Source organism: Vulpes lagopus, chromosome 5 (assembly GCF_018345385.1).
Source record: "Vulpes lagopus strain Blue_001 chromosome 5, ASM1834538v1, whole genome shotgun sequence".
In the NCBI taxonomy this organism is placed as follows: domain Eukaryota; kingdom Metazoa; phylum Chordata; class Mammalia; order Carnivora; family Canidae; genus Vulpes; species Vulpes lagopus.
The window spans coordinates 126,492,818-126,511,046 of NC_054828.1; the positions used below are offsets into that span (position 1 = coordinate 126,492,818).

At 51.7% G+C, this 18,229-nt stretch overlaps 1 protein-coding gene across 1 annotated transcript in view; it reads right to left on the bottom strand.

Annotated features, from left to right (window-relative positions):
• The window catches only part of HPCAL1 (hippocalcin like 1), a 113,934-nt gene extending 97,145 nt beyond the window's left edge, over nt 1-16,789 (bottom strand). Inside the window, exon 1 of the mRNA XM_041755699.1 lies at nt 16,512-16,789. The gene's annotated coding sequence lies outside the window, so the exon portion shown is untranslated. The remainder of the gene's footprint in view (nt 1-16,511) is intronic.
• Nucleotides 16,790-18,229: the final 1,440 nt, after the last annotated feature.

Here is an 18,229-nt window from a genome sequence, read left to right on the forward strand (position 1 = left end):
AACAGGGTGAGTGAGTTTTTTAAATCAGGGGACCCTTACAGCAGCATGAAGGAAGCTAGTAATTTCGCATTTTCCTGTTTGGAAAAATCCTTCACTGACTTTCTGAAAGTACCTTTTGGCTTAATCCTCTCTCTCTCTCTCTCTCTCTCTCTCTCTTTTTTTTTTCTGAGAAGACGGGAGGACCTTTTGCACGTTGAAGTTCATCCTTTAGATCATCCTCGTGTCACATTAAGAAATAAATCTGATTAGGATGCTCTGTGTGTTAGTTCAGGGTGTGCGGGAGTGGCGACGATGGAAGCATACGTGAGTTCCAAGAGATTTCTTTTTCCTGTGGACAGACACGTCCCTGGTGCCTCGCATCCCTGGCATATAGGGGGCACCCGTGGTAACTGCATGTTGAATGAATGAATGAGGGCTCATTCTCACTGCCTGAGGCAAAGGGCCATTTAGGGGGTGCCAGTTACCTGGGTTTCTACTATTTTCATTCTAAGTGAGCTGCAGCTCCAGGCTGGAGAGGGTGGCACGTTTCTGGGGCTGTAAGAATAAGGGGTGCAAGTGTGGGGGGCTCACCTGGGGGCCTTCACCTGGAGCTCACTACTGACAACTCTACTGACTGTCCCTCCATGGCAAGGGCCAGTTACAGCCGCAATACCAAGCTTAAGGGGGAATGGAGATGAATGGGGTCGTGTTTGGTCTCCACTCTCCAGGGGACCCTGTCTGCTGGGAAAACAGACTTATTTTTTAATGTCATTGCCTCTAAAAGACACTGATAATGACAGTCGAGTACAGGGGCACAGGGCACAGGCCAGGGAAAAGGCATCAACCAGCACATGAAGCCCCACTAGCTTCTTGGAAGGATGTGTGGGTGCTCGCCAGGTTGCGGGAGGAAGGTTTCTCTTCTCAAATGATGCGAACGACGAGAGTCAAGGTGCGTGTTCTCTTTCCCCATGAGCCAAGACCCAAGATCCAAGATGGGGAGCACTCTGCACCCCAGGACCAGCTCCACTTAGCAGGCAAAAGTCAGACGTGAAAAAAGTCCCTGAGAGTCTTATAACCCCAGTCCCTGCCCCACTCACACCCACCCTCACCCGTGGTCCCCAACAAAGGTGACCACACAGCTGGCTGTAAGCCAGGAGCAGGTTTATGGGGGAGCTGCTTGCTAGATACATACTCTGATACGAGCCACGCTGGACTGTCTGTATTTGAACAAGTGTTTTTAATCTGACCAGTAAGTTTCCAGGCTGCCCGACACACACTCAGCCGGTGACTCCCCTGCCTGGCAGGCAGAAAGATGGAGCTGATCGGACAGTCCCAGAGGATGAGCGAGCAAGTACAAATTTCCATGTCTTTTGTGAGTCTCGGACAATCTGCTCTCTGGGCCTCTTCTGTGGGCTGACACCTCGCAGGAGAGAAAGGAGAACCACAGGTTGACCCCAGACTAGGAGAAAAGAAAAGATCAGAAGACTCAGAATTCAGTTTCCATAGGGGGTGGGAGTGGGGTGGGGATAAAGACCCAGCAAGGAGACCTGTCCTGTTAGACCATCCGGTATTCAGGGGCTGCAGGATGTGAATATAAAAAGATCAATGATGATAATGATGACGATGACGATGATGATGATGATGATGATGGCAACAGCCCTTCCACAAATACAGCACTCTAGAGTTTACAAGAGGTCTAATGGCTATTTCTTACAACAATCCTGGGAGAGAGGTTTTATAATTCCCATTTCAGATGAAGAACGAGATGCTCCCGGGCAGTGCTCCAGCAGACCCAAGGGACCTGCGTGGGGAAGGCGATGGTGGCTGCTGACCAAGTCCATACAGGTGCCTTTTTTCTTTTTGAAAACAACAGTCTGTTTACTTCCATTAGAAAAGAAGTCAGTCCAGTGTTAAGAAGAGACATCTCTAGGGCCGCCCAGCTATCTCTATGGTCGCTCAGTCGGTTAAGCATCTAACTATTGATTTTGGCTCAGGTCTTGATCTCAGGGTTATGGGTTCAAGCCCCGCGTTGGGCTCCATGCTGGGCGTGGAGCCTATTTTCAAAAAAAAAAAAAAAAAAACAAAAGACAAAAAAACAAGAAGAAACATCTCTAGTCTGGAGTCACCCTCTGTGGCTCGGTGAGACAGGAAGTCCTCGAAGCCCAGGCCACTGGGGGCCTGAGGATTGTTTTCTTGTTCAGATGACAGCATCCTCTGCGGCCATGAAGACCAAGCTCACTGATCAAATCACGGCACGCAAAGAGGCTGGAGCCTGCCACGCCCTCAACATCACCAACGTCCAGTGTGGCCACCAGCTCTTCCCCGTGCCCACATGTAGCCTCTTCAGGCTGTGACGAGCCCACTTGAGGTCCCTGCCAGAAGGGAGGGACACAGACCTGCAGAAGGGAGGACAAAGAGTGGACGTGCCTTCCTCTGCCGAAGTGGCCACAAAGAAACATTTGGCAAGAGAGACAGAGACAGAGACAGAGACAGAGACAGAGGCAGGCCAGGGATGCCGGCCACGAGCCTCCAGCTGCCAGAGTGAGCCAGGAGTGGATGGGCCCAGGACCCCTCCTTGGCTTCATGCTGTTCTATTATGAGTCAAAACCATAGCATAAGCTCAAGGGGCAGGACCCCCAACATCCCACTCACTGTTGTTCCCCAGGGCCTGGAGCCCAGCTTGGCGCACAATATAAAAGGGTTGAACTAATTTGCCGAATTGTACTGAGTAGTCATCATTCACACTAAAGAGAGAGTCCTTAGCTTTATTAAAAGATTTTGTTCTGGTTGTTGTTTCGGGTAGGTGTTCTCTTGATGCATTTTTAAGTTTCTGGCAGGAAAGGTAGGGTACACAGCATTAATAATTAGGCAACCAGAAAGGAGGGCAAAATTATGTCAGAAATCACCAGTGTAAGTCCACAAAACGTATGACCTTTGTTTAGAAAAATTTCGTTCACGCGCACAATTTCAGAAATAGAAGTCAGGCTTATTCCTTCTCCAGGACAACTGGGATACCCAGGAAACCACAGGGACACACCCAGTCTCCATGGTAACCTACCTGTTTCCAGTGACTGGAGGGTTTCCTTCCTGCTTCTGTGCCGAATCCTACAATAAACTGAGGACCCAGCTTTCAAAAATAATAATTTCTGAACACTGTAGCCATCCTAATTTTTTTTTAACATGGTTTCCTTATGGTTCAGATCCTGAAATAGTTTACCAGATGTGTGTGGAATTTTGCTGACAAGTATTTTCTTGCTCAAGATCAGAAATATGGACAGCAGACTATAAAGATGGGATTTTTTTTTTAATTTCAAATCCAAGAAACTAGACGCAGACACTGAGCTAGGAGCAAAGGCAACCTCTAGTTTTTCACATTATATAGCGGTATTATTTGCCTGGAAAGCCGGCCCAGCCACCAGTGTCTCTCCCTCATTCACCCTGAAATTAATTATTCATATCAGCCAAGTTCTCTGATGATTGGCCTCAACTCCATACTCTTCCACTGCTGACTCAGACAGATCAAACCTCCAAAAAAATAACAGCCTAAGAAGCCTCTGGAAGGATGCCACCAAAAGTCAGGCATGGCCCTAACAAGGACTGAGAGGATCCTGCTTCTCAGCCAGTAAATAAAGAGTCAACCCAACACCAACCCAACATTAACCCAAGTCAACGCAAGGTCCAAGACAGGAGCAGCACAGGGAGTGGTGAAGGGTCTGCCAAGTAAAAAAGAAGAAACATATTCTAGACGATAAACAAACTCCACCCTCTGCCATGTTGAAATGGCAAGTTTCTAGGAAGGCTCAGAATATTTTTCTTCATATTCTTGTTAATAAAGTTACTCAACATCGAATTTAGATGAAATTAGCAAATTCTAATGATGCATTATGATAAGTTCCATTAATCCAAACCATCACAACTATGGAATTTGTGGGTTCCAGCCAGTCTGGCTATATTAAAAAGAAAGTTTGCTAAGCAAATAATAAGGTAAACAAGGTTATCAGAGGAATGTGTCCTTGGGGTTCCTTTTAAAACCTTTTTTTTTCTCAGTGCAAGAGTGATACACACCCATTGGTAAAAATTCAGAATGTAGAGAAATATGAGAAACTGGGAAAGAAAAACCACTCATGATCCCATCAACCACTGTTAAAAAAGTTTGGTGTGTGCCCTTCTCATCTGTTTTCTCTAACTTTTTTCCCCCTCCCAAACATAACTGGAATGAAACTGTCTAAATAGTTCTATACCTGGCTTCCCAGTCACATATTTAGGAGAAATGTTTAAATTGCTCATTTTCAACCCCTTTAGCAAAAACCTACCAGCCTATAACCACAAATGTGTTCATTTCAAAGAACTCTTTTTTAAGATTTTATTTATTTGTTTGTTTGTTTGTTTGTTTATCTATTTATAGAGCAGGGGAGGGACAGAGAAAGAAGAGAATCTCAAGCAGACTCTGCCCTGAACTCACAGCACCACACAGGGCTCGATCTCACGACCTGAGATCATGACCTGAGCCAAAACCAAGAGTTGGATGCTTAACTGATTGAGCCAGTCAGGCGCCCCTTAAAGAATTCTTAATAATTCATTAACTCAATTCAGGAGTTTGCATTAATACATACTTTTGTCTATAACACAATTCCCTGTCTTCTCTAATATTCCCTAATTCCCCCTAATTCACAGTTAGTCAAAACAAAAAGTTCAGGGGCGCCTGGGTGGCTCAGTCTGGTTAAGCATGTGCTTTGGGCTCAGGTCAGGATCCCAGGGTTCTGGGATGGAATCCTGCATCAGGCTCCGTGCTCAGCGGGGAGTCTGCTTCTCTCCCTCTGCCCTCCACCCTGCTTGTGCTCTCTCTCTCTCTCTCTCTCTCTCTCAAATAAATAAAATCTTTTAAAAAACAACAATAAAAAGTTCAGTTCACCAGTTTCTTGCTAATCAGTGGGCTTCCCAGAAAGAAGAGAGTCGCACCATGACAAAGAGGAGGGCTGCATCCTCAGCACTGGTTTTCCTTGGGCGTGTCCTCTCAAAGGGATAGTGAACAGCTTCTAAATCAGGCACCGGATCCAGAGCCTAAGAACTTAGCTCGGCTGCCAGCCTTCTGTGCTCCCCTTGACATCACTCACCTCCTCTGTACACAAGCCCATCCTCTTCATCTCAGCTTCTTTCACATACAACACCGGTCCTGGGACACATACATGAACCTGCTGAATGGACGGAGGGGTGGATGAAACGCACAGAGCTCACCCCCTCAACCTCAGTATCTCTGACCCTTCCCCTTCCTTCTCATTGGTGCTCCACAAATTTGTTCCTTGACACGCTCAGCTTCTTCTGAATTATGGTGCCGGCTCTTGAGATGGCAGTTGCTAAGGTATCTGTGTGTTCTAAAATGTTCTTTTTCTCCTTTTTTTTTTTTTGCAGTCAGTTTAGCTAAGAAAATTCTCTTTGCTTCATGTTGGATGTGTCCTAAAATTCAAGTTTACATTTTTTTTAAGATGTTATTTTAAGTCATCTCTACACCCAACATGGGGCTCAAACTCATGACCCCGAGATCAAGAGTTACATGTTCGAGGGACAGAGCCAGTCAGGAGCCCCTCAAGTATACATTTTTAAACATTTCTCCTGGCCCACAGAGCTGACAGAGAATGTAGAGGTTACCCAGTCCTGAGCTCCAACTGATAAGGAAACTGAGATCTGGAGAAGAAAAACTACACACACACCAAGTTAGAGCCAGACATGGATAATCAGATGGGGATCGTTCTGTCAGCCCAGAAAGCCTCGATGGCTTCTATACCACCATGTTGCAATTTTAGCAAACGGGTAAAACATTCACCACTCGGTGATGAGCATGGGAAACAACACTGACCTGCCAATCCCACATTCAGGCCTGCAAAAGCAAGTCCCTCTGGCGAAGGTGTTAAGGATAAATACTTCAATTCTCCCACCATCCTACAGTCAAGGGAAGGGAGTGGTGGTTTAGCCACACATCTGGACATCCATTGTTCCAGGCTCTGTGCCAGGAATGGGGGGGGCCACGGAGGAGAAATCACAAGGTCTTACATGCAAAGAGGCCCACTGTCCTGGGAGAGGCAGACAAGCACAGTGTCCAGCGAGCAAGGTCAGGCTCTGGCCAGCACTGGTAAAGAGGGGCAACAAAGGGCCTGGAGAATACAATAGGGAGCCAAATTTGTCCTCCCTGGAAGGGCAATGGGGAGCTCAACAGAATAGGTACCACTGGCTCTCTCCTTGGCCTGCAGAATAGGTGGTTTATCAGTCAAGGTTCTCCAGAAAAACAAAACCAATAAGAGATTCACATATGAGGATACTTATCAGAATTAACTCATGTGACTTTGGAGGCTGAGAAGTCCCACAACCTGTCATCTGCAAGCCAGAGACCCAGGAAAGCTGGTGTTATTGAGTCCAAGTCCAAAGGCCTGAGAATCAAGGCAGCCAATGGTGTAAGTCTCAGTTAGAGTCCAAAGACCTGAGAACCAAGGACAACGGAAGACAGACACACCAACTCAAGCAGACAAAGTAAATCCCACCTTCCACTGCCTTTTTGTTCCATTCAGGCCCTCAGTGGATTGAATGATGCCTGCACACATTGTTGGGGGTGGGGGTGCGGGGGTCTTCTTTAATCAATTCAAATGCTAATCCCTTCTAGAAACACCCTCATAGACACACCTAGAAATAAAGTTTTACCAGTTATCTGGGCATCCCATAGCCAAGTCAAAGTGACATATAAAATTAACTAGCACAGGTGGGATTTTCCAAGACTACTCCAGATTAGTGAGTCTCATAAGGCCTCTTTTAGAGTAACATTCCATCATCCACTCCATACCTACCATCATCTTGTACTAATTCCCCCTCATTACCCTCCTCACAGTAGGTGGCTCCCACTACCTGCCAGCAAAGAACCCTTAATTCAACAGAAATGGGCTATGTGAAGCAGTGAACCAAAGGTAGAGACTGGATGGTGGTGGTGATGGCGGTAGTAAAGGTGATGATGATTACAGTGATGCTGATGATGGTGGTTGATAGTTATGATTATGATAAGGAAGATGACGATGGTGATGACAGTGATGGTGGTGATGGTAATGGTGATGGTGATGATGGTAATGGTGGTAATGATGGTGATGAAGAGGAGAAGGAGGAGGATGGTGATAGTAACGATAGTGATGGTGAGGAGGAGGAGGAGGAGGAAGAGAATGATGGTGATGGTGATGGTGGTGATGGTGACAGTGGTGATGGTGAGGAGGATGGTGATGATAGTGATGGTAGTAATGATGCTGATGGCTATGAGGAGAAGGATGACGATGGTGGTGATGACAGTGATGGTGATGATGGTGAGGAGGAAGAGGATGATAGTGATGGTGTTGATTGTGAGGAGGAGTAGAATGGTGATGACAGCAATGGTGGTGATGGTGGTGATAATGGTGATGCCTATGATGAGGAGGATGATAGTGATAGTGGTGATGATGAGGAGGAGGACAAAGATGGTGATAGAGGCAATGGTGGTGATGATGGGGATAGCTATGATGAGGAGGAGGATGATAGTGATGGTGGTGATGATGGGGGTGGTGATGGTGAAAATGATAATGTGGATGTACTCAGAAGCCGGCATGTGACCCAAGACAAAGCACAGGGAGAAGGAGCAATGGGCCGCAGTGAGATCTTCACACTGTTTGGGGGGCCCCGGCCGAGAAAACCTGGACTTCACCTGTACTACAACTCGCCTCCCCCTATCCTCCAGTGATAGTAAAAATCATTCCCAAATGCATAAGCTGTCACCTTACAGCTAGCTCTGAAAACAATCACTGAGGCCATATTGTTTTGAGGGCAGATAATAGCATATTATCAAGAACATATGCTAATAAAAGTAGCAATTTTTCATCCCATCTTCAGAGAGAAAGAAGAGGGACAAACACTCCCCGGAGAATAGGAATGGATCAGAAGTGCCAAAGGTCCAGCATGAAAGAAAGCCAAGCGTCAACATCTGTCCGAGGCCTCTTTCTACCTTCACTCACTGAAAAGAAAGACACCCAAAGAAGCCAAAGCAGCCACCACATTTCATCTCCCACCCTTGGAAGCTGAGCCAGACTGTCCAGGCTGCGTCACCAAGCATGGGATTGGCACTGCATGACTGAGGATTTTTAATAAAGTCTTATTCCTGCCACTGCCACCCCACGCTTTGGAGAGGGCTGAGAGAGAGAGACAGAGAAAGAGAGAGAGAGAGAGAGAGAGAGAGAGAGAGAGAGAGAGAGAGCCACCAGTCCTGCCCACCCACAGCCCTGCCTCGGGCCCATGGTTGGGGCACAGGCTTTTCTAGACATCGCACACTCACTCTGGCAGGACTGACTCCCCAGCCCCACTCGTAAATATGGAAAATTGTACGGTGTTGGGAATGATTTGTTTTTAAACCCAGGTGATTGATCTTGAGAGGTTCTCACTTCCCTCCAAAAATGGATTACAGCACAGCAGAGAGGATGGGAGTGACAGGGAGGGGTGGGGAGCTGTCGTCAATTCTGTTTTCTGGAAATGTCTAATAAATGCACAGGAAGGAAGCAGAGACTTGAGCATTTTGCTGCCGGAGGGGGAAAAAAGTGCTGTGATCCATACACACGGCCGCGCAGAATCGTGGTTCTGCCGGGGTTCCCAAGAGTCCCCGGGCAGCCCATAGGCACAAGCAAACTCAAGAAATGCTTCCAAGTGTTCTAGAAGGCAGGGGGTCAAGAGGTCGGGACCTCACTGGGTCTGAGGAATGACTTCACCTCTATGTCTTCGTGCAGCCCCCTGAACTGGGGTCACCTCGACTGTGTCGGCGACCCTCAGAGAGGCTTCTCAGAAGGCATGAGCTGGGCAATCCAAAATGGCGGCTCCTCAGCCCCCAGTCAGGGCCCACAGCAGCTCCCCTCCGGGAGCCTTCACACAGTCACAGGCTCTCACATCAAACGCTTTGCTACTACAGTCTGGGTCAAAAAGATGCCTAATAAACCTGAATATGAAAAGAAATCCTTAGTGACAGAGGAGGCACTGCCACCCAAGAACGTTATTTTTTTTTTTAAGATTTATTTATTTATTCGTGAGTGACAGAGAGAGAGACACACATAGGCTGAGGGAGAGGCAGGCTCCTTGCAGACAGCCCGACACTAAACCACTGAGCCACCCAGGGGTCCCTCCAAGAACGTTTAAATAGCAACAATGGGGATCCCTGGGTGGCGCAGCAGTTTGGCGCCTGCCTTTGGCCCAGGGCGCGATCCTGGAGACCCGGGATCGAATCCCACATCAGGCTCCGGTGCATGGAGCCTGCTTCTCCCTCCGCCTGTGTCTCTGCCTCTCTCTCTCTCTCTCTGTGACTATCATAAATAAAAAATTTAAAAAATAAATAAATAAATAAATAAATAAATAAATAGCAACAATGGCCACCACCACTTACCACAGACATGTGACCAGCCAAAGACTCCACGGGTTCGCTACGTCCAGGTTCCATGTGATAGTCTAACGCGGCCCCGGAACCCCGTCCTGCACATGAGCAAACGAGCTCAGAGAGCATCACCCAGCTGATAAGTGACAAGAGCAGAGCCTGACTCAAACCAGGGCTGCTGGACCCCAACACCCCTGATCTTCAGAAGGAAACAAGACACTCTTGCTGCCCACTGTGAATGTTCTCTGCCTCGCTAGGAGAGAGGGGCTGTTTGTGTTTTCTGTTTTGTGTTGTTTTGCCTCTTATAGGAGTGTTTCTTTTTTGTCTGGGTTGTCTTTTTAATTTTGTTAGTTTACAGTGGAGAGCAACCATTTGTGACCTGGTCTCCACACACTAGGCCCAGATCTACCTGTCTACACTGCGTAGGCAATTTCTGTGACTCAATCTGCAATCTGTAAAATGGGGTCTCCTCCTCTGCTTTTTCCTATTTATTTTACAAAAATAACCCAAGAAGAGAAGGTCTTCTGAAATGTACAAGCCGGGCAAGTGCACCCCCTTCCCAGGGCTTCTTCCGTCTGTCTCCCAGGAGACCCTGCACCCACGCATACTTAAGTCACTCCTACCTGGTCAGCTGTGAGCCAAGCACTGGGGCAAATGAAGATGTGCCACGTACCGCTCGTGCCCTACACAGAATTTATGTGGCTTGGAGACTATGACACGAAAAACCAAACACTCCAGGAAGAGCCCCAGAAGGGCAGATCCTTACTACCAAACGGGGGTGGGAGAGAAAGTAACCTGGCTTAATTCTTGGTTCCTCTACTTCTTGCCGACGGCTTTGGGTGAGCTGTTGTGCTCTGGGCATCCTGGATTTTTTTGTTTAAAAAATGGGTTTGGGGGATCCCTGGGTGGCACAGCGGTTTGGCGCCTGCCTTTGGCCCAGGGCGTGATCCTGGAGACCCGGGATCGAATCCCACATCGGGCTCCCGGTGCATGGAGCCTGCTTCTCCCTCTGCCTGTGTCTCTGCCCCTCTCTCTCTCTCTCTGTGACTATCATAAATAAATAAAAAGTAACCCCCTTTCTAAAAAAAAAAAAAAAAATGGGTTTGGGGGGATCCCTGGGTGGCTCAGTGGTTTAGCACCTGCCTTTGGCTCAGGGCGTGATCCTGGAGACCCGAGATCGAGTCCCACGTCGGGCTCCCGGCATGGAGCCTGCTTCTCCTGCCCATGTCTCTGCCTCTCTCTATGTCTATCATAAATAAATAAAATACTTAAAAATAAATAAATAAATAAATACATAAAATTTTAAAAATGGGTTTGGGGGCACCTGGGTGCCTCAGTGGTTGAGCATCTGCCTTTGGCTCAGGTTGTGATCTGGGAGTTCTGGGATCGAGTCCCACATCGGGCTCCCTGCATGGAGCCTGCTTCTCCCTCTGCCTGTGTCTCTGCCTGTCTCTGTGTGTCTCTTATGAATAAATAAAAGATTTTTAAAAAATAATGGGTTTGACCTCTTCTGCCTCACATGTTCTTGCCCCACATCATCATTACTCCCCCACCCCCACCTCGTACTTTAAATTTTAACTCGTTGCTGGATACTCAGGAGCTGACAAAAGAAATGTGAGGGAAGCAACTTCACTGAGCGCAGCCAACAGGCCCTGTGTGCACCCCAGGCACCCAGCGCTGTGCTAGGGGAGGAAAGGGGGCCAGATGGACACAGTCACTGTGTCACAGAGCTGGCCATCCCACAGGTGGGCAACCACCCAGGCTATTTGATCAGCCTGAGGGAGCAATCAACTCTCACTGGAAAACCCCAGGAAAGCCTCAGGGAAGAGGCCCTGGAGCCATATCTATAAAATGAGAGGCAGGAAGAAAAGGCAAATCTAGAAGCACAAAGCCCATTGGCTGGTGGCCTGGGGGTAGGAGCGGGACAGAGAGTGACAGTAAATGGGCAGGAGGGAGCTTTCTGGGGTAATGCAAAGGTTCTAAAACCGGATTGTGGTGACGGTTTCACAATTCTGTAAGTTTACTGAAAATTCCTGAATTGTACATTTGAAATGGGTACACTTCACAGTATATAAATTATATCTCAATAAAGCTGTTAAAAATTTTTTTTTTCAAGTATGAGTAAGAGTTTAGCACATAGAGAAGTCTGGGTGGGAGAGAAGGCAGGTGCTGTGGCAACCCGGCTACCCTCACCCTCGCGGTCCCCCCACCCGCCAGACACCTGCACCCCTCCCAGCACAGCTTGGAAGGTTAGCTCCCAAGCCCACATCATGCCCCCTCTGCCCAGGGGGTGGAGCTTCCCCGGAGCCCCTGTCAAGCTCTGAGGTCGTCCCAGCCCCCAGCCCAAGCTGAGCTCTGGCAGGAAGCCTGTATGGAGCTTTCAGAGTTCTGCTCAGAGCAAGGCTCACAGCAGGTGTTCAGAGGAACACTTACTGAGCAAGAGCATGAACTCGGAGTGGATGGTTGGCCGGCGGGCTGGGTGAGATGACAAAATCTGTCTTCAGCATGGACCTGATGACAGCAATGACTGGACTGGAAGTGGGTCTCCAGGACCCAGGATAAGGGATGAGACAGCTCTGCTCTGCAGGAACAGGGGGGCCCTGGGGACAGAGAGAAGGAACTAGGACAACAGAGGACTGACCGCATCATGATTTACGGACAGAGGAAGAGGGGGCAAGAGCCCAGAAACACTCCTGAGATTTCTAGCTGTAATGATGGAGGAGGCAAGTCCTTCACTACAACAGGTAGAGGGACCGGCTTGGGGGTGGCAGGAAGTTCTGGGCTCTGCTTTGATGTGCAGTAGCGTGGAGCCTGCATGATGAGGGCCATGGGTCTGGGTGTAGGGAGAGCTCAGGTTTGCTTGGCCGCCAATGCACAGCGTGAGCCCAGTTGAAAGGGAAGCACTAGAAGAGCACCTAAGGGACACCCCCGTGGCCAAAAGAGGCACGCAGCAAGGGCGGATTTCAGCTGGGGCCACCAGGTACTGAGGCAATCTCGGGAGACTTCCACGAGGAGAACCACGCACCCCCAAAAGCCTTCTCCCTGTCTTCAGAATCACGGCGGCTTCCTCCAGGGAGTACGAATTTAACAATCCCAAGTGTTTCTCAGCCAAGGGTCACAGACCCATCACTGGCTCCTCAGAAACTTCTCATCTAGTGAGGCAGGTGGGACGGATGCCAGCACCCGGACCCAGCTCCTGGCTTCCTGCCAACCTGAGCTGCACCTCAAGAGCTGAAAAGCAACAGATATCCGGAAAACACAGCTGCTGGATTAGCAGGTGTCGGGGGTGCGCTTGGCTTATAAAGGTAAATGAAAAGAGCCCCAAGAAAGCATCTTTGCCCACCTGCTGCTGGCAGGGGAGGGCTGCCACAGGAAGAGAGCCTGAGATCTCTCGGAAAGTGTCTTCAGTTAGTCATGCCTCATAAATGCAGAGATATGAAGCTTTGCCTCTGAAATTCAATTATACTTGAAAAGACATGGCCAAGGCAGGGCTCTCCTAAAGGATTTACTGTGCTTTCCTGATGATGGAAAAAAAAAAATCTTTAGACTTGCACCTTGCTCATCAGTGCCTAAGAAATTGTTCACCTGTCAAACTGTATCGATTACCGGAAGTTACATTAAAACCCATGTCACCAGATTCCATTCTCTGTTGTTGTTGTTTGGTACCAAGTGATTTGAAAGAAACATCTTTCCCCCATGGAGCAAGAATCACCAAAATGGCCCCTAAGCCATCTCCATACACCACGACCTGTCGTCCCCTGTTTAGAAACTCAACCCAAAAGGAAGAGAACAAAAGCCACGTGAGATGCACAGATGCACAGCCCTACACGTGGGCATGAAAACACCAAAGAAACCCACTGAGACTGTGGGAGGATGGTGAATCCCAAAGTAGACAGAGCATGATTAAAGTTTACAAGTGCCCTCCCTCCACATACAATGACATCCAGGGCTGACAAACTAGCAAAATACACATAATCCCCCATCAGGCCTGGGCGGGCGACTCACAAATTAGAAGCATTATCCCATAACAAACAAGCTTGGTTTCAGGCTTGCTGGAATGCTAAATTCTAACACAAACCTGATCCTGATCTAGATAAAATTTCAGCTGCCAAATAGCTTACTCTCCGGTGCCAAATAAACTTTGGGGCTCCTTAGTAGTATCAGGGATTAACACTGGTTCCTAAGTGACCTGGGCACTTCACCACTTATGACTGGCAATACTAGGTCTTTGAAGAAGTTTAGAGGAAGGACGGTAGGCATAAGGGGGAGACAGACTACCTCACACACAAATACACAATAGAGTATTTTCTGCGAAAAAGCAACCCTTGGAACCATGCATGTGGAGCCACAAAGGCAGTGGGTCTGAGCCCAGAAAGACAGCACTACTGCTTTACCATGATGAAACTCCAGAGCAGCTCCAGGTGGAGACAGAGCTCGGTAAGGAGGAGACCTGGATGGGGACTGTATGCAGAGGTGAGTCCACTCCTGTCACTCAACAGCTTGTATTTCTAATTCTGCACAACCCAGTGGCCAGAAAGGGGCATTAAGATAAATTCTGAAGGAATTAGTCCAAGCTCCTTTATATCTCACAGAGTTTCCCTCTAGAAGGCTTATTGGAAATGAATGGATCACTGGCTAGGGTTTGGGCAAATCTCTGTTCTTCTGGGGTTTTGACCTGTTGTGTCTCCACAAGTCTGAGCTTCCAGGCATCTGATTCCCAATGCCAGGTGTCCCAAGTTATTATCACACGTTCACATCTATTTTCCACCTTATGAAAAGCATCAAAGTGGAACCCAAAGGGAGCAGGCAAGGCTACAACGCACCACATCCCACGGCAAGCAAGAGCCAGAGCCCCTGGGCCTTCCCTCTGGCACATTATCCAATAAAACCTCAAGAGCTCAGTAATTACAGGCGCTCTCAAAAGTGAAACAGAAATAGATCTAGGGCCAAAACACTGCTTTGCTTGAGACAAAGGGCTGGTTTTAAGCAGGAAAATACAGAACAACAACGACAACAACAAATACCCCAGCTTTTGATCTGTCTTCTGAGCTGACGAGGCCAGCCTGATTTTTTTTTCAATATTATTCAATCTGATTATGGGAAAGAGAGTAGGATTCAGATGAAAAGCCCTTTTCTCCTCTTGGATATAAAATCATCTTATGAAACAGAAAAAGCAGCTTGCATTCTAAGTGTGCCCTGACACCAAATCGGATGAAAATTTGGCTTATCCAGGTCCCCTGATCCCCTGGCCTGCCATTACCACTGAGGCCTCAGCAGAAGGTGCTGGTAAAGACAGACCAAGCAAGAGGTTTCTGCTCCTGTGTCATCAAAGCCTGCAAAGGATTCCAGCTCCCTGAGCACACCCACCGGGAGCAGGTGATCCCAGGAAATGCATCCCACGCCTCTGCACAGCCCAGTTGATGATCTCCATGCCCCCAGCCCCATCCCAAGCAGATGCTCCATTTTGAGAGCAGCATGCACCATGAGGTCCACAGCTCTCTTGGTGAAAGGTTATTTGTGTTTCCGACTGGGAAGGGTCCTGAGAGGAAGAAAAAAACCACAGCGAGGGAGGGAAGGAATCACCAGCTTTGGCAGAAGGCAGCAGGGCAGCCAGGGCCAGCTGGCCCCGCTGGGTCTGAGCAAGCGATATGCTGCGGTTGGCAGGACTCTCCCTGAGAGTGAATCGTGCTTAGAGGGTGCGCACATTCACTGCAGTTCAATGCTACACGGCCGTAGGCTTCAAACTAAATATTTTAAAAATTAAGGTGTAGGACTAGGAGGAAGGATCCCACCGGCCCTTGGCCTCCTCTGCGCGAGGCTGATCCAAGAGAGCTGCAGTTGGATGGGTGGGGGTAGGGTCAGAGGGTGTCCAGCGCCCAGGCCCCAATGCAGGACTGGCGGTCCTGGCAAACACCACCCCCCCAGGGGGAGTCGGCGTTGGCCGGGAGCAGAGGGGATGCCTTCTGCTTGGCCGGGCGGCCGGGATGCCCTGGGAGCCCAAGGTCCGTCTCTGCGGGGAGTGCCACTGTCACGCCCTTGCCGCCAGACTCCGAGAGCTGCAAGCCCCAGGGACTAGGCACTTGTTGAACAAAAAGGCTCCCGATTCCAGCAGCCGCCGCCGCAGTTGGCCAGGAGAGGGACCCCCAGCTCGGGCGCCGGAGCCTTCGCGGCTGGGCGCTGCGCGCTCCTGCAGACCCGAGGCGGCGCCGCCCGGGAGGTGCGCAGAGCTGGCGGCGCACCCGGCAGCCCAAACTTTCTCGAATCTCGGTGCTTCGCGGTTAAGTTAGGGCCGTGAGGGAGGCACACAACGTTCGCGGGAGGGGGCTGTCATAGCACCACCCACGATAAAGAGGGGAAAAAAGGATTAAAAAAGAGACAGACACTCATTGACACTAATGCAATTAACTTAAGCACCTACTGTGTGCCAAGCGCTGGGCCAAGCGCTATCTTTAGCGCGTTCTCGTTTTAAATGTCATGAGAGACCCCGAGGGAGGAACTGTCCCCATTTGATAGAGAAGCAAACCTCAACCAGAGAAGGTGGCGTGCCTGGCTCAGGTCGCAGTGCGGGTCACGGCGAGGCCAGGGCTCCTAACTGCGGAGCAGGGCTCGGCCGTCGCCCCTGGGCCTAGTGAGCAGGGAGAGGATGGCCGCCGCCCCCTACCCCGGCCGGGGCGCACCTGCCACCCACGTGGGCTGCGGGACCTGCCCCCCGGCGGGGCGAACCCAGGCTGCCCCAGAGGCCCGCGCTAGCTCCCGGGGATGGGGGGGGGGCCTGAAGCTCCGCACTGCGCCGGCCGGCGGGGGCCAGAGGCTCCGCACGCAGGGCTGGCCCGCCCACGCCCACCCCGCCACCCGCGCCCCACGCGCAGCCGCTCACACCAGCAACTGCGCCCCGACACACAATTCCACAAACGCAGCCCAAAATGTGCACACCCACTGCACACACGGCCCCCACTAGGACACGCCATTCCGGGGCCACAGCCCGGTCCGCGGGCGTCCAAACTCCACCACGCAGGCAGAGGCACCCCCAACACGCGCGCGCGCAGAGCCCGGCCGCAGCTCGCAGCCCGCAGCTCGCAGCTCAGGCCGGTGCACACGCCCGCACTCCCCGCAGCCCTACCTGCTCCGGCGCAGGACGCGGTCCGCCGGCTTCCCGAGCCCAAGTTCGGCGCGGCTGGCGCTGGGGCGGGCGCGGGCCGCTGCCCGGGACGAGCGCGCCGAGGCCGGGAGGGGTGGCTAGGAGCGCGGGCCTCCGTGCGCCCGCAGCCTCCGCGCCGGCCCTGCGCTCATCGCCTCCCAGAAAAACAAAAGGAAGCCGGCGGCGAGGGAGCGAGCGAGGTGGAGGCGCCCGCCCGTCCGCCGGCCCGCCCGTCCGCCGCCTGCAGCCGCCGCGGCCCGCCTGCCAGCGCCGGGAAGGAAGGGACTGGAAGGCGGGACCCGGAGGCGGGGGCCGGGGGCGGGGCGTGCGGCGGGGCCGAGCTCGAGGTCCCTGCGGCCCCGCCCCCGCCAGGCCCCGCCCCCGCCAGGCCCCGCCCACCTGCCTGCGTGGGTCGCGCCCCCGGCCCTGGCCACGCCCCTCCCGGCCCCGGGGTGCGGGCCTCCGAGCCTCCTCCCCGCGCCCCGCGGTGCTCCCCGCTGCACCCTCCGCCCCGCCCGGGCCCCAGCCCGGCCCCGGCCCCGGTCCCGGGCGGATCTCGGGGCCGGAGCGGAGCCGAGCACCGGTGCCGCCTCCCCAACCCTTGGCCTCTGGCCTGCGGGCGTGGGAGAGGCGGGAGGCGGCACCGGGAGGGGCCAGCCCCGCGCCCACCCCCCGCCTCCCCGGCCTCTGCAGGAAGTGCGGCCCGGGTGGCCCAGAAAGGGAAGAGGCCGGAGTCGCCCCAGGCTGTCTCCCGGGGCCCTCTGGCACCCTCACCGCCAGTCCCCTGCGCGGATACACCCTACCAACCGCGCCTCTTTCGGGGAAGGAGCGGAGGACCGGGAGGAGGGGCGCCTGAGTTCCAGTTCTGCTTGCCTTTGCCAATTCTGGGCGATTTCAGCAAGTCCCTGAGACTCCCGCGGCCTTGGTTTCCCCACCTATAAAATGCACAGGCGGCGGAGCAGGCTTCTCCCGGGGCCCTTCCCTCCCTCGCGGGCTGCGGGTCTTTGGTTGACATCCTGGTCCCAGACACAGGCGGCCTGGGTGGCAGGGAGAGACAAACCTGTGTTCCCTGTAGACTTCCTCTGTCCCCCTCCGAAGGCACCTCCCTGAGGGAAGGAATGAGGGACTGTGCTTCCCAGAACCCCTCGCCCCAGTAGCTCCTGAAAATCTGGGCCCTGGAAAAAGCAAATATATACACACACCCACCACTACCACCACCCACCCACCCCAAACATCCCCGAAGAAAGGTAACCACAGAAACAGCCCTGAATGTGGAGCTGGGCGTTAGTGTTAGGCTGAGACAGACTGTCTTTCTGGCGTCTCTAGGGGAAAACTCAAATCCTCCTGCAAATCCTCCTCCACAAAAACACGGTGAGTGAACTCCCACTACACAGGAGGCTGCAGGGAGCAATGCTGGGGGGCGGCTTGAGGGGGGGAGCGCTGCGCTGGCTGGCAAGGTGGTCTGAGCCCAGACCCCTCTCTCAGCAAGCAAATGGCAAAGGCAACCCCAGAGGGAGTTAGTCTCCTAGGCAGCCCTGCTGTGGGGATTAAATACAATAATGACTGAGCGCCCGCGTCACCGGTATGGGGCTGTGGTGAAGTCACACAGAGCAGCTCTGGTACCCAGGGGCAGCATCCTTTTTTCTCAGCAGACCAGGGGCCAGGGTCATTGAGCAGGTTTCCCTGAGTATGTCCGTGCA